The sequence below is a fragment of the Pipra filicauda genome, unplaced genomic scaffold, assembly GCF_003945595.2.
Source record: "Pipra filicauda isolate LSUMZ 115617 unplaced genomic scaffold, ASM394559v2 scaffold2_size9829703_pilon, whole genome shotgun sequence".
Classification (NCBI taxonomy): Eukaryota; Metazoa; Chordata; class Aves; order Passeriformes; family Pipridae; genus Pipra; species Pipra filicauda.
Window position 1 is genome coordinate 3680232 of NW_024104421.1, and position 13553 is coordinate 3693784.

Consider the following 13553-nt stretch of genomic DNA (forward strand, 5'->3'; position numbering starts at 1 on the left):
CATAAATCCTAAAAGGGCACGGTGCAAACACAGCCTCTTACACCAGGTGTTCCTCTGCCTGTATTACTTCCATGGGCCAACTTAAAGTTCATTAACCAGGCTCTACACAGGGACAGAGTTTGACCTTCATTCAGCAGCCCCAAATTTACATCTCTAAGTAGCTGAACATGATTCAATGATTCCCTCCACCTACCAGGGCTCAAATTCACATTTCACACACCTTGGCAGATTGGTTAGATGAGCTTCCAACCTACAGTATGACTACAGCCAGTGATGGAGAAGTTCCTTGTATTTGGTTCACAAAGCACTCCTGCTGTTGCAGTCTCAGGATAACGCAATGTACCTACTGCTGCACTGGTGAGTTTGGGAACCTTGCTGCAGGCAGCTCTTTTCATCTCTCTCTGTTGAAGCTTTTCCATTTTGCATAAAATATTTAAAGATTCAGTAGGCCTGACAGAAAATATTAAAGAGAGCACAGCTTCTTATTCTAATTGGAAGAACACATAAGAACAGAAAGACCTGAAGAGCAATACTCCCAATTACCTTAAATGTTTATCATCTTACCATTCCAAAGGAAGTGGGGGATGAGCATCTTTAACATTCTCAGTCAGGAAAAGAAACTTCAGCCAAGACCTGTATTCTAACCCTACATTTTAGATCAAAAGGAGGCAGCCATTGCTAATACCAAGATTTTGGAAGAAAGGATTAAATTGTGGCATGCTTTTTAAATAAAAGGATTTCCATACTCATCTTTGCAACACAGAGCTTGATTCATCAAGCTACAGTGTTAAAGATTCCAATATGAATTTGTCCATTTGGTTTTGGTTGCCTGATTTAGGCTATTCATTTTGCAGATACTGTACTCTGTACCTACCATAATCAGATATATAACTCATCCCATAATTTATTCAAGAAGTCTAAATGCTTAAATTAGAACTGTGGGTTCTGCAACACAGGTGAGGCACCTAGACACCAAACACTTCCATAGTCAAGTCCTCCTTAACCTCCTGGATTTAAATTCTAAGTAGGTTAAACCAGGGAAATTACTTTAACTTCTTGAATACCAAGAAAAAATTCAGCATGTTCGAGAGATGCTTGTCAACAATACGCAGAAAGAAAGAGAAGAATGTGCTCTTTCCCAGAAACAAGGGAAAACATAGTATGCAATTATGTGACACCGTGGCACAGAAATGTGTCACAATGAGGTGGGAAGCATTGTCACATTCTGCAAAACTCAACGACTTAAACATTCTCCTCTAACACTGGGAGAACGCTGAAGATTTGTAATCACAAGCAAGAGAATATGGTGTGATGGTGAGGGCAGGGAGAAGAAGAAGGTCTTACTAGAATATTTAGAGGTGTGTTAAAAAAGCCTCAGCCAGTGAGTTCTAACTCTTACTCCTCATCTTCAGACAACCCTAATGAGGCTCCAGTCAGGAAGCAGAAAGCTATTCCTGGGTGGATCTCTAATAAGATATTTTTACAGAAAGGACTGAGAGTCTGCTTTGCACAAATATCTAAATATTGACTGGCTGCAAAATTTAAACCTACATCTCATACACCTCAATATCATAAAGGGAAGATGGTCAGGGTCTTTACCCAAATCAGCCAAGAGATGCTTTAGCACCTTGCACATTCTAGTGAGCATCCCTAACCAAGTCTGTTTCCTGATCAGGGGCAATCTCACCTCACTCTTTGCTAATTATTAACCAGAAATTCCTAATAAAAGTTCTGCTGAAATCAACAAATTTAGAAAAAATTTCTTATAAAAATTAACAAACTTAGATACTGAGAATTTCCTGGTCACTTCTACTGTTAACCTACAAAGCCAGTACATCCTATACTGAATGACAGCTTTATGATGCACATGTACTTCCCAGTTTTCTGAAAATTTGCTCAGTGATCAAGCTGTTCTTCATGTAGAAAACACTAAGTGCTTGGAAACACACAGGACAGGTGTGCTGGCTTTGGTTGGAGTAGAGTTACTTTTCTTGATAGAAGTTGGTTTGGTGCTATGTTTTGAATTTGTGACCTAAACACTGTGATAACATGGGGATGTTTCTGTTTCTCCTGAGCAGGGCTTACATAGTGTCAAAGCCTTTTCTGCCTCTCACCTCACCCCATCAGCTCATAGGCTGGGGGGAACAAGGAGCTGGGAAGGGGCACAGCCAGGACAGCTGATCCCAACTGACCCAAGGGATACCCCAGCCCATATGATGTGCTCGGCAACACAAGCTGGGAGAAGGAGGAGGAGAGGAGGACATTTGATTTATGGTATCTGACATCCCAAGTCACCATCCCACATGATGGAGCCCTGCTTTCCTGGAAATGGTTGAACACCTGTCTGATGATGGGAAGCACTGAATGAATGCCTTGTGCTTGCATGTATGGCTTTTCCTTTACCCGTTAAACTGTCTTTATCTCAACACCCAAGTTCTCACTTTTACCCACTGGGGGAACAGTGAGTGAGTGGCTGTGTGGTAGTTAATTGCTGGCTGGGGTTAAACCACAACAAGATGTTTCCTTTTTTTAATTATATATCACGTACTTCTCTATTTATTTTTCAGGATCCAACCCAGGGATAAAAAAAGTTTAAAAAAAGAGACATATGTAATTTGTTAATCGATGAAAAACTGGGTTTTGGTAGATACCATTTACAGCTAATCTTTCATTAAGCCAATTAATTTTGCAGCTGGGAAAAAAAAGACAAGCTTTCAGCTACAAAAGCACATTCAGGTCTGAAATGTGCTCGTACTACCTATAAACACTGCCTTACTTTTGTCTTTAGTTCATCATGACTACAATGCTACTACTCCAGAAAGATACAATAATTAGGATATATTTTATTTCAGAAGGACAATTCAGTAAGGCCTACACCTTCAAATGTACAGCACCAGAAGATGACAGAACTTAGAGGTGCTTTTCTTGCCAGCAAATCTGCATGCACAATCACAAACTTTTGCATTGTGACAATAAGTCTCATGTTTTTTACAATGAAAGCATTTCAAACATTCGTAAGAGGATGAAGCGCACTGAGCTCCAAAGAGACCACATGCAAAATGTTAGAACAGGATTTAGTCACTATGGGAAATCACTCTCTCCCATTCTCAAGGAGTTAATGTGTTGGCAGCGTTTCTGGGAAATAGATTCTGCTGAATGCACCACAGAAGCAAAGGCCTGGCTGTCCGAGGGAGTCCCTGCTGACATTCAGCTGCAGCCCACGCAAAGACACTGAAAAAAGGGCTAATGTCAGGTGTCCTGCAGGGCTGAGATGAAACAGAACTTGCTGATTCCAGAAATGCTACATATTCCCTGTAAGGTGGATCAGGGGCTTCAAAACTCTTATTTAAATGGAAATGAGTGGGCGATTTTTTTATAATGTTAAGCTCAGATACAAAATACTGCTATGATTTTAATAGGATTTCATGTGTGAGAGTCAAAGAAAGACACCTGTATTTTAAAGACAACCATCACATATTGCATTATCTCTGAGACAGCAGAAGGGCAAGATGGTAAAAAAGTGCTATAGATAAAGAGCTTAAGTTGTCAGTAATACATCTGTCAGCTGAACTAGACTTGCACAAAATGACTCATTTAAGGGGGCAGCATGCAGCAGCCCAATTCCTTCACCTCTCTTTGTACAAACCTCTCCCCCCCCAAAAAAAAAAAACCCAACAAACCCACGAGCAATTCGACAGGAATGAATTCAAACTCCTATTAAACCCGTAGTCACAGAAAAACCAAAACTGCAATGCAATCACCTCATACTAAACATACGGGTACATCCACAAAAAGGCTGCAAGGTAAAACAGAGTAAATGCAGTACAACAGCTATGCAGTGCTGGATGTCCATGTGAAAGATTTTTACCTATACTAAACATGAAGCAGCTTATCTTACAAAGAATAAACCTAAGCTGTTTTTATGGCCAAAGGATAAAGTATGAATATAGACAGTTTCTGTAGAATACCTGATGCACAGTAAAAGCAGCGCTTATCACGAAGAGATCTGTGCACATACCTGTGTGCTAAGAATAAAAATTCTGATTAAGCAGAGGGAAACCTACCAAAGTTCTGAAAAATACCAGTTTATCCATTTTTGAACAACATATACAATTCTGACAGTTCTCCAGCTTCCTAAGGGAATTTGAGCTCTGTGGCAGATACCAGAAATGGTCTAGTAGGCAACAGCATTCAAAGGAAAATTGTTTCTGAAGTCATATCAGTGAGTCCCAGCTACCATGTGTTTACATTTCCAAAGGTACTTCTACATTAGTAGTTTACTGTGCTTCAAAAGCTTTTTCTCATGCAAATCTTGCTAGAATCTACATTTCACACCCTTTGAATATCAGCAGGCTATGATCCTGGAGCTAAAAAAAAACCAGATTCTTTTTAAGTGCTCATCTTTCTTGAGAACAGGCATTTTGGGATTAGGGCAAATGTTTAGAATTTCTCATCGGAATCAACAATTTACATACTGATTTTAACCTCTATTTCCCACTAGGCTGTCCAAATTGGGTTAGCATTACACTACTTAAATATCATGTTTTATTTATATACAAATATGAGCTTTGATTTTTTGTTCTTATGCTGCTAAAGAGACAGGAGTCCTTGCCCAGATGCGGTTTCGTACACTGCAGTAAGACAACTCTTTTTAGATTCTGTCTCCCATGTTTAACAAGCATAAGCTTCTTTTGTCACAAACCGTGTTGATAAAATGGATCCTCATGTATGAGGTTTCTGTTAAAAACAAACAAACAAACAAAAAAGCCAACACACAAACATCAGACAGATCCAAATTCAGGCCAGCCATGATAGAACTTGTAGAATTCAATCTCATCCCATTTTGCATGTGCATTCAACACACCCAATTTCATCCATGGTACAGAATACTTCTAAACGTTGCATCTGTGAAATAGGTTCTTAGGTGCCACATTCAGCTTCTGTGAACCTCTCATCCCACGAAAGCAATTATAAATTATTATGACACTTAAGGGAAAGAGAATTTTAACATTTATATATGTATAAAATCCAATATTTTCAAATTAATAGCATCTACATGAAACATGACTCATTTTGTTAATACATTAGGAGCTTTTCTGCAAAACCGCATTATTAGTCACCTCAATTAGAGAGGTCAGCAAATACATCTTTCCATTAGCTGACATAAGGAATCAATTCAAGATAAAAGGTGCTCTGCTACAGAACCTTTGATCTTGTGTTCAGTATTTTCCAAGATATGAGCATATATCTGCAATATGCTCTAAAAGGGAAAAACAGACGATGATTTCTAATGAGAGAGTACTATATGACAAATCGATGCACAAGAAAGCTGTTTACGTTATCCACATCACTCTTGCCACTCCCCTCCCTCAGATTTAAACTTTGTTCTATACTGGTTGGTTTAGAGAGATTACAGTATACATCTCAACGCACACATGCATGGGGTTCCACAAGAATATTTTGCATAAACCCAATACCTCTCACGTGAAGACTATAAAATATGGAGTAGGCTGGATCTTTAAAGCTTTTTGAATAGTTCAAGCTTGTGACTGCTGAGGACTGAAGAAACAATCACAATCACTTTATGTATGTAATACATAAAGTGATAGTACTTCAACTAATTAGTTGTTATGTAAAACAGAGAGCTTTTCAACTTCTGCTTGCCCACAGCACTACAACACTTTGTTCTTCCTGTCCATCTGGAACAGCATGCTTCACTTGCATTCAACAGTGGAAGATCTCATGAGCTCCCCAATGCTCAGAGATCAATGAACTGATGACTATAATGTTCTTCTCACACTTGTGCTCCCAGAAATTGAGCTACAGTCCAGATAAGATATTTATAAGCCACATCATCCTGGACTATCAAACCTGGACAGTGGTTCACCAGCAATTTGAAAACACTGAAATTTACTGACATTTTGTTTGCTGGCTATTTTAAAACATTTTCTTGAGCAAGAAGAGCATCAGATGACCAGATACGGCCATATGTGAGAAGACAGCACACAGGACTTGATCTTGTGAAATAACAAACAGAACGTGATATTCAGGGTCTCACACACAACATATGGCTGTACTGTGACACATGGGAAGTTCTGGCCAATGGAGTCTTTGCACAATGTTCAATCAAGACAGGGAGATAACCACCAGCAAAAACTGCCTCTCAGCTGCACAGGCCAGGTGTAGAGTGAGGTTTTGCCAGACTGCTTACAGTTTTCCTTTGTGATGATTAGATGGTAACCTTGCAAGGCAAAAATCATCTTAGGGAGATGATTGGAGTGCAGAGGCCCTGTATTGTTCCATAACTCATCCCACTGTTTCACAAGAAGATGGAGCCAACTTCACTATGTCACAATAATGCTTCTTTCTTTGCTTGTTCATAGTCTCTCCAACATGCCTTCCTAAATGCTTTCTATCCCACACACAATTTTAAGTATTGCATCTTCTCACATTTACTGTATCATCAACTCTTCAGGAAAAAAAAAAAAAACCAAACAAGCTCCCTGGAAAAGTATTTGCAAGTGGTTGTCTTGTTTTAAGCCACAGTAAGGAAGAACTGTAGACTGTCATACTATATTGGCCCAAAATCCAGAAGGCCCAAAATGATTGCTGAAACAAGAGCAGTGCCCAAGTATATATCATCAGCCAATGCAGAGGACTACAATACGTGTAGTGCTATAGACAGAAAAGAACAAAAAACAAACCAAAACCAAATCATTCATTTTCTCTTCTTGAGGTCAAAAGTATGGGCTTTTTAGAGTTATCAACGCACTGCATACAACCACAACAATCATTTTAAATCTATCCTGAAAGATTAGAGCATGAAGATCTCACAAATGAGGCAAGTTCTTGCCAAATGGAAGATATGCATCCTTCCATCTCCTCAACTTTTTTCATTTTCTTTGAAATGCAAGGAGGAAGAAAATAGAAACCTGTTTGTAAAAAAATTTGCAAAAGCAGCAATCATCAATAAAACTCTACTAAGCCTTTTCAAACCTGTGGCTTTTGACATGATACATGGTATCTCCTCAGCCCTCTGCCATGAAATACTGGCTACACTCACAAAGGAACAGATTTGAAAATGTTCTTTTCTGGATACATCAAGTGTCTTACGCCAAGTGCTGTTTTGGGAAGACAGGCAGTTCAAACGCATTACTGGAATTTCAGGATAAATTTAGAATATGGCTGCAGCAATCATTGTCCCTGTGAAAGAACATATAAAAAAACCTCTGATCGAAATGTTCTGGCACTTATCCTCATGCTGAAATGACAGCAGCACCTTTGACAGCAAAGCAGAACACAGCACATTACACTGCGTTCTAAAGGAGCTTTGTGTGACTTCTAACAGGCAACACAATTGCCCCTTGAGGAGGTTGAAGAGAAAAGTGACAAAAAATATCAAGAGGAACCTGGATAGCCCCGGAAATGGGAAGGTCTAGCACAGCCCACCTGAATAGGAGGCATTCAAATTTCTGCTAGATGTACCATGACAGTGATCGATGCCAGGCTCAAGTACTGCTTTGCAGGTACAAAACTGAGTATTTTCATCACTAAAACCTTTACTAGACCCTAGAACGTGATGAAAATACCTAAACAGAAAAGTTTTCCCATTCAGAAGAGTGGTTCTTTCCCACAGACATCTTTCTGCTAGGTACGAGGATTTTCAAAGCAAGAGGCAATTCCCCTTGGCAGCAGTGCTCAGTCACCCACCACTAAACCCATCAGGTGCAGTAAGTTGGATTCTTAGTATGCATCAAAAATGCATCTGTTCAGAATGTGAAACAGATAAAGCTAAAATGAGTATCTGCCATAGGACTGACAGCTAGAATGACTTGTGCCAGTGAAAGGCTTTAATAATGTCTTGTCTAAACTTGCACATCACTCTAGGAATGGACGGATCAGACAGAAGGATATAAAGCAGACCTGAGTTCATTGTAATAAACATAAAACTATCCAACACCAAATAGTCTTGTATTGCCCATGGATCAAAATGGTTGGTATAGACTGTGCTGGTAAAATCACGTAGGGTAAATCTCCCACTGAATGAATACTGGCTCTTAATAAATCCTTCCAGGAAGCACTTACTCATGTATTACTACTATATGGTCATTCGAGCAGTTTTTCATGCCGTTAGGCTTCTTGCAGAGCAATGACTGAACTCCCTTGCTTCTTTATATACCAGACTGAGAATACATAACTGTTCAAAATCTGCAATAATATAGACAGAAACGCTGTGAAATAGAGTCTTCTGGTTCTGGTTCATGTGCATTTATGTAGATTATCTTGTAACCAAGTGCTCTGCATTTAAAATCTATTCAGAGAAGCATCATAATCTGCTGATACATCTGTGTGAACAACTGTCAAGACACAGAGGAGAATGGAATTCCCTGTTGTGAGTTCAAGGCATCAATCCTTGAATCTAGCAAGAGCTTGAGCTTGTCTGAACATAGTAATCTCAGAGCTACATGTTTTATGAGAATCTGTTAATTCAGAACTAAAAAAAAAAAAATATTGAAAAGGGCTTATAGCATTGAAAATCTGGAATACTTATTTGTCCAGTGTTAGACAGATCATTTCAGGGAAACAGAACAAGCTGGTTCTGAAGACCCAAATTCAACTCATCTCTTGGATATGTTCTGGGACCTAGAAAGAATTAAGGAAAGGATTCTTTCTTTAATCCATCTCAGTGCAAGGCTGAAGGACCAGTGATGATACTTATTTAAATGCAAAGTTCAAGGCACACTTTAGAACTACTTGCTGTGCTTTCCCAGAGAAATAAACCCATACATGAAATCAAAGTTAAATGCAGCAGGGTTTAGCTCTTCCTTTTCTCACTCAAATGGATGCCTAGATTAGCTTTACTAGGCAGTTCGTACACCTAATTAACACAGAAACCCTGAACACATTACTAAGAAACCAATTCACGATCCTGGATTTCATAATCCCTGCATTCCTTTTAGATTTTACCTAACATTAACATGTCTTACTCATCATTAAAACTGTCTGTTGGTAACACTGTTTTGAGATACTTTTGCTATGGAGATTGATAACTGTTTAAGGGAGCAGGAGCACAAGTACTGTTCTCGTCTATTCTTCCAGTTTCAGGGCATGAGGAGGGAAGAAGCAGGAAGAGCCAGCAGATCAATACCTGGCTCTCAGCCCGGTGTCACTGGCAGGATTTTGCAGTTTTTAATTATAGGTCAGTTTACATGACAGCAGGCCTGCTGGCAATAGCCAGGGTACACCTGTCTCAAAGGGTAAAAGGATCTTTGCACAGGAGCTCACATGGCTCATTGAGAGCTTTAAATTAGGGGGAAGGAGATAAAACCAGGCTCACTAGAGATAAGCTTGGGGCAGCATGCCAGCATTCCTGGGACAGGGTACCAGTGAGGTCCTTCTGTTCGCCATGTCAACAGAGGTACTGGGTGGAGATCCATGCAGCACACAGTTATTGACGTGTTAGAAACCATGAAAGCACCTGAGAGTGACCACAGAGGAATCAGGGCTGGCGCGTGTTCAGAGAAGAGCAACAGAGCTGGTGAAGGGTCTGGAGCACAAGTCCTGTGAGGAGCAGCTGAGGGAGTTGGGGGTGTTCAGCCTGGACAAAAGGAGTCTCAGAGGGGAGACCTAATCATTCTCTACAACTACCTGAAAGGAGGGCGTAGTGAGGTGAGGGTCAGTCTCTTCTCCCAGGTAACAAGCAACAGGACAAGAGGAAACGGCCTCAAGTTGTGCCAGGGGAGGCTGGATCTCAGATATTACAAACATTTCTTCTCCACAAGGGTTATAAAGCACTGGAATGGGCTGCCCAGGGAAGTGGTTGGGTCACCATCCCTGGAAGTGTTTAACAGACATGGAGATGTGCCACTTAGGGACATGGTTTAGTGGTGGGCTTGGCAGTGCTGGGTAAGGTTGGACTCAATCATCTTTAAGGTCTTTTCCAACCTTCATGATTTTATTCTATTCTATGATTGTCACCAAACAATTTGCAAACTCAGGACAGAAATGAAGTGCCTCATCTTCCTGAAGACTCATAGATGTTTCTCCCCTCTGATCAGAGCCACAAGCCACCTAACCTAACCTACCAGGACAAACCCTGTCCTAACTGCTTGGACAAACCTCCAATGTCCCCACAGTCCTGTTAATGCAGCTGAAGTCCATACCTGCAATTTCTAATGGCTATTTCTGACTGATGAGCACAGACCAGAGAAGTATTTAAAATTTCAGGACTGTTGGTAGCAGTGTTGGGGGAAAAGTGGGGCTTGTTTTAAAGGCTTTTTTAAGAACCTTCTGTTTACAAATACACCCTTCTTGGAGAACAATTTATTAGAGAACCACTTTTGTCTTGCTTTATGGGCTTTGCTACTGAAAGCAGACATCCATTTGTCACCTTGTTCTGCCACAGATTAACCAATTGCTGTTTATGTCTGTATCCCCAAACAAAAGACTTTAGACCATTTTCCTAAACTGATAACTGCACATATAACAGTTACAAACTCCAACTGCCAGGAAGGTGAAAAGCTAATCTATGTAGTTTTAGGATTATCTTCTGGTCAGCCCCTGGCTATTACACAAAGATAGACAGTAAAGCCTGATGGAAAATCTTTCCTCAGAAAGCACATTTCTCTTATCACTTTCCAGAATAGCAGAGATAATGTTGTATAGGAGGCAGCACCAAACCTGGAAAATTTAACTTTGGTGTCTAGCACAAAATGCCCAGAATCTTGTTCTCCAATGAAGTCAGAACTACACACCAGTACAACAAATGGACAGGAGAAATTCTTCATGTCCCCAAATATGTCTCTATTTCTAGCTACGCACACAAAAAATATTTACAATTTTATCTTTTTTCTATATTTTGCTTGAAGTTAAATTCTATTGGTTTTAAATAAATTTTACTTAAATTTTTACATATTATTTTAAATTATTTATTTCAATTTATTTGATTGTCATAAAAGAACACCTCTTATGTCTGTACTTCAGATTTCATACCTTAGTCATATCATTTTTTTTTACCTCATATGCATCCCTACATCACAAAATAAAAGCTACTTTTAAAGTTCTGCATTCCACTGCAGGTATGCTTTTGGGGTTGGGTTTTTTGGTCACAATTAGTAATTTGTTCACTTTTTTTATTCGGATTTCATTTTCTGTGGAAAACCTCATTAAAATCCTAATATATAACATTCAATAAATGTAAAAGGACACCTGGTATTATGATTTATTACGCTAAAAATAAAACCCCATTATATGATTATTTTTACCAGAAAAGGACAGAGCAGCTCTTGTTCATTAACCTACTACAAACAATTCAAGAAAAAACACAGTGGCAATTTAACTGATTTAATTTAAGTAAAAGCAGTTGAAAAAGTAGCTAGTTATTAAATTACTTCAAGCCTTACACAGAATAGGTGGAAAAGAACTACTTGAACCAGTGAAGAGTGATTTATAAACTCAAATCTTAGCTACTGTCAGAAGAACAGAACATATAATGGGGACTAAAACCATAACAAATTTAATCTTTCTCTGGTCAAGATCAAAATAATTTTTGTAAAAGCTCTGGAGAACAGACAAGCACATAGCACCATTGCATTTCTATTAGTCAAAAATCACGATCCTATCACCTTTTTTACTATTGCTTTCCTCGAACCCAGATTATCAATCCTTTCTGTCATGTTTATGGATGTGCTGGGATAACAACCAGAATAATACACCACCAGCCCTTAAACACAACCACAATATAAATAGTGAATCAAACTGTTACAGCAGAAAAGGACTGAGAGCAATAAATAATGAATGAATAAAGACTTTCAAGAAAGCATTACCGTTCTCACGGTCTAAAGGGCTGAGCACAAGATTTGTATGGAGAGGTGGTAACTCGACCAGCTGATAAACAAAAAACAGCTTTCAGAGCACACCAGTCCTTCTTCAGGTTTTGCTGGTTTTGTATTAAATCTCTGAAACTATAAAGCAGCAAATAATAAATACGGTGAATTAATCTTATGTACTTTAAAAACAATATTTTATCTAGTCTATGATTTTTAGAATTCAGTACTGGTTTACTGCATATTCTATTTTTTCCCATGCCATGCCCACAGACAATTCTATCTCAGAGGAGCCAGTCAGTGCAATGAACTCCCTCCATAATATCCCCCCTTATCTACAGCCGCCAGCCACATTTTTTTCCTACTGAAAACTCAGTAACATTACTCAGAGCAAAATTTCTCAGTTTCTTCTCAACTTGAAAGTTGCTGCTTCTGTCACCTTTCTTCCCCTTAAAAAGAGGTTTTAAGTCCCAAAGTTTGTTTACTCTTGTCTTGGCTACATCATTTAATTTAGCAAGATGTTTTACTTCTCTACAAGCCTTCCTGTGATCATCAGACTGTACTTGGAGATGTTTCTTCCCCTCAAAAAAAGGGAAGGTACTGTCATATAGATCATCAGAACATTTAATTGTCCACCAAAAAAGCTGTGCTATGGTAGCACGGACATAAGTACTACAACTTTATGGCAATCTCTAGAATCTCTTTTAAAGAAAATACAATAGGACAAGCCTGTTGGTAATATGAGGTTTCTATATGAGTTCTCTCTCAGAAAATAAATTTCCTTGAAACCAATCTGTGTATTACTGATGTAATAATGAATAGCACTTAGACATAATGGTGCCTAGACACTAAACATACCTTAATTTTCCCAGCAGACAGCCTGAGAGCCTTACTGGAACATTTGATAATTTATTTTGAGGAAGAACTTAACCCTCAAAATCTATCTGCATCATTCTCTTTGCAGCAGAAGTACCCGTGACTCACTGTTGACACCAGGCAGTGGCACGATACAATAACCTTCCTGTGCCTCTCAACTGCTGGGACTGGCAGTGACTCACCACCAACTTCACTCAGGCCAAGATTTCCTGTGATGCAGCTTCTGTTTGCTGAGGAAAGCCTTGCTTACACTTTCACACATCCAGCATCCACAAACAGGTAATAAAGATGATACCCCATATCCTGCCTCTGGTTACATAAAAGCAACTGTAGTTATTCACCCCAAACAAAAGCCTTAGCTATATTCTGACACTACTAAAATTAACAGAAAATGTGATTCAAGTCTTCAAAAAGGCAATTATGTAAAATCAGTCTGACAAAAAAAAATTCCCTTTATTACCTAGAAAAAAAGCAACACAGGAACCTTGATCCCTTCATAATCAACAGAAGATCAATTTAAATATATAATATAAATAGATAACAGATGAATAATGAATCCAAAGCTGAACCAATGACTTCAATGATCCACTGAATCCATCTACTACTTTCTGAACACCGCTACAGAAGTGAACACTAAAATTTATGAATAAAGCATTTCCTTTCCCAAGATACAAATAACAAAACTAGAAATAAAAGTAAAATCATTTTCTGCAAATCAGCATAGAAAAAAATTACACTGGCAAAACGTGATTTTGTAAAAAAGTTCAAAAAAATTAAAATATTTAACGTATACATTTGACAAAAATGCAAAACTTTGGAAGCAGTTGTCTTACATGAAACAAGGCAGTTCAT

The 13553-nt window shown here is 38.8% G+C and overlaps 1 protein-coding gene across 13 annotated transcripts in view; it reads right to left on the minus strand.

The window, feature by feature from the left end:
- Window positions 1-13553, minus strand: part of ERC1 (ELKS/RAB6-interacting/CAST family member 1) — a 288797-nt gene that overhangs the window by 229689 nt on the left and 45555 nt on the right. The gene's annotated exons all lie outside the window — the stretch shown is intronic.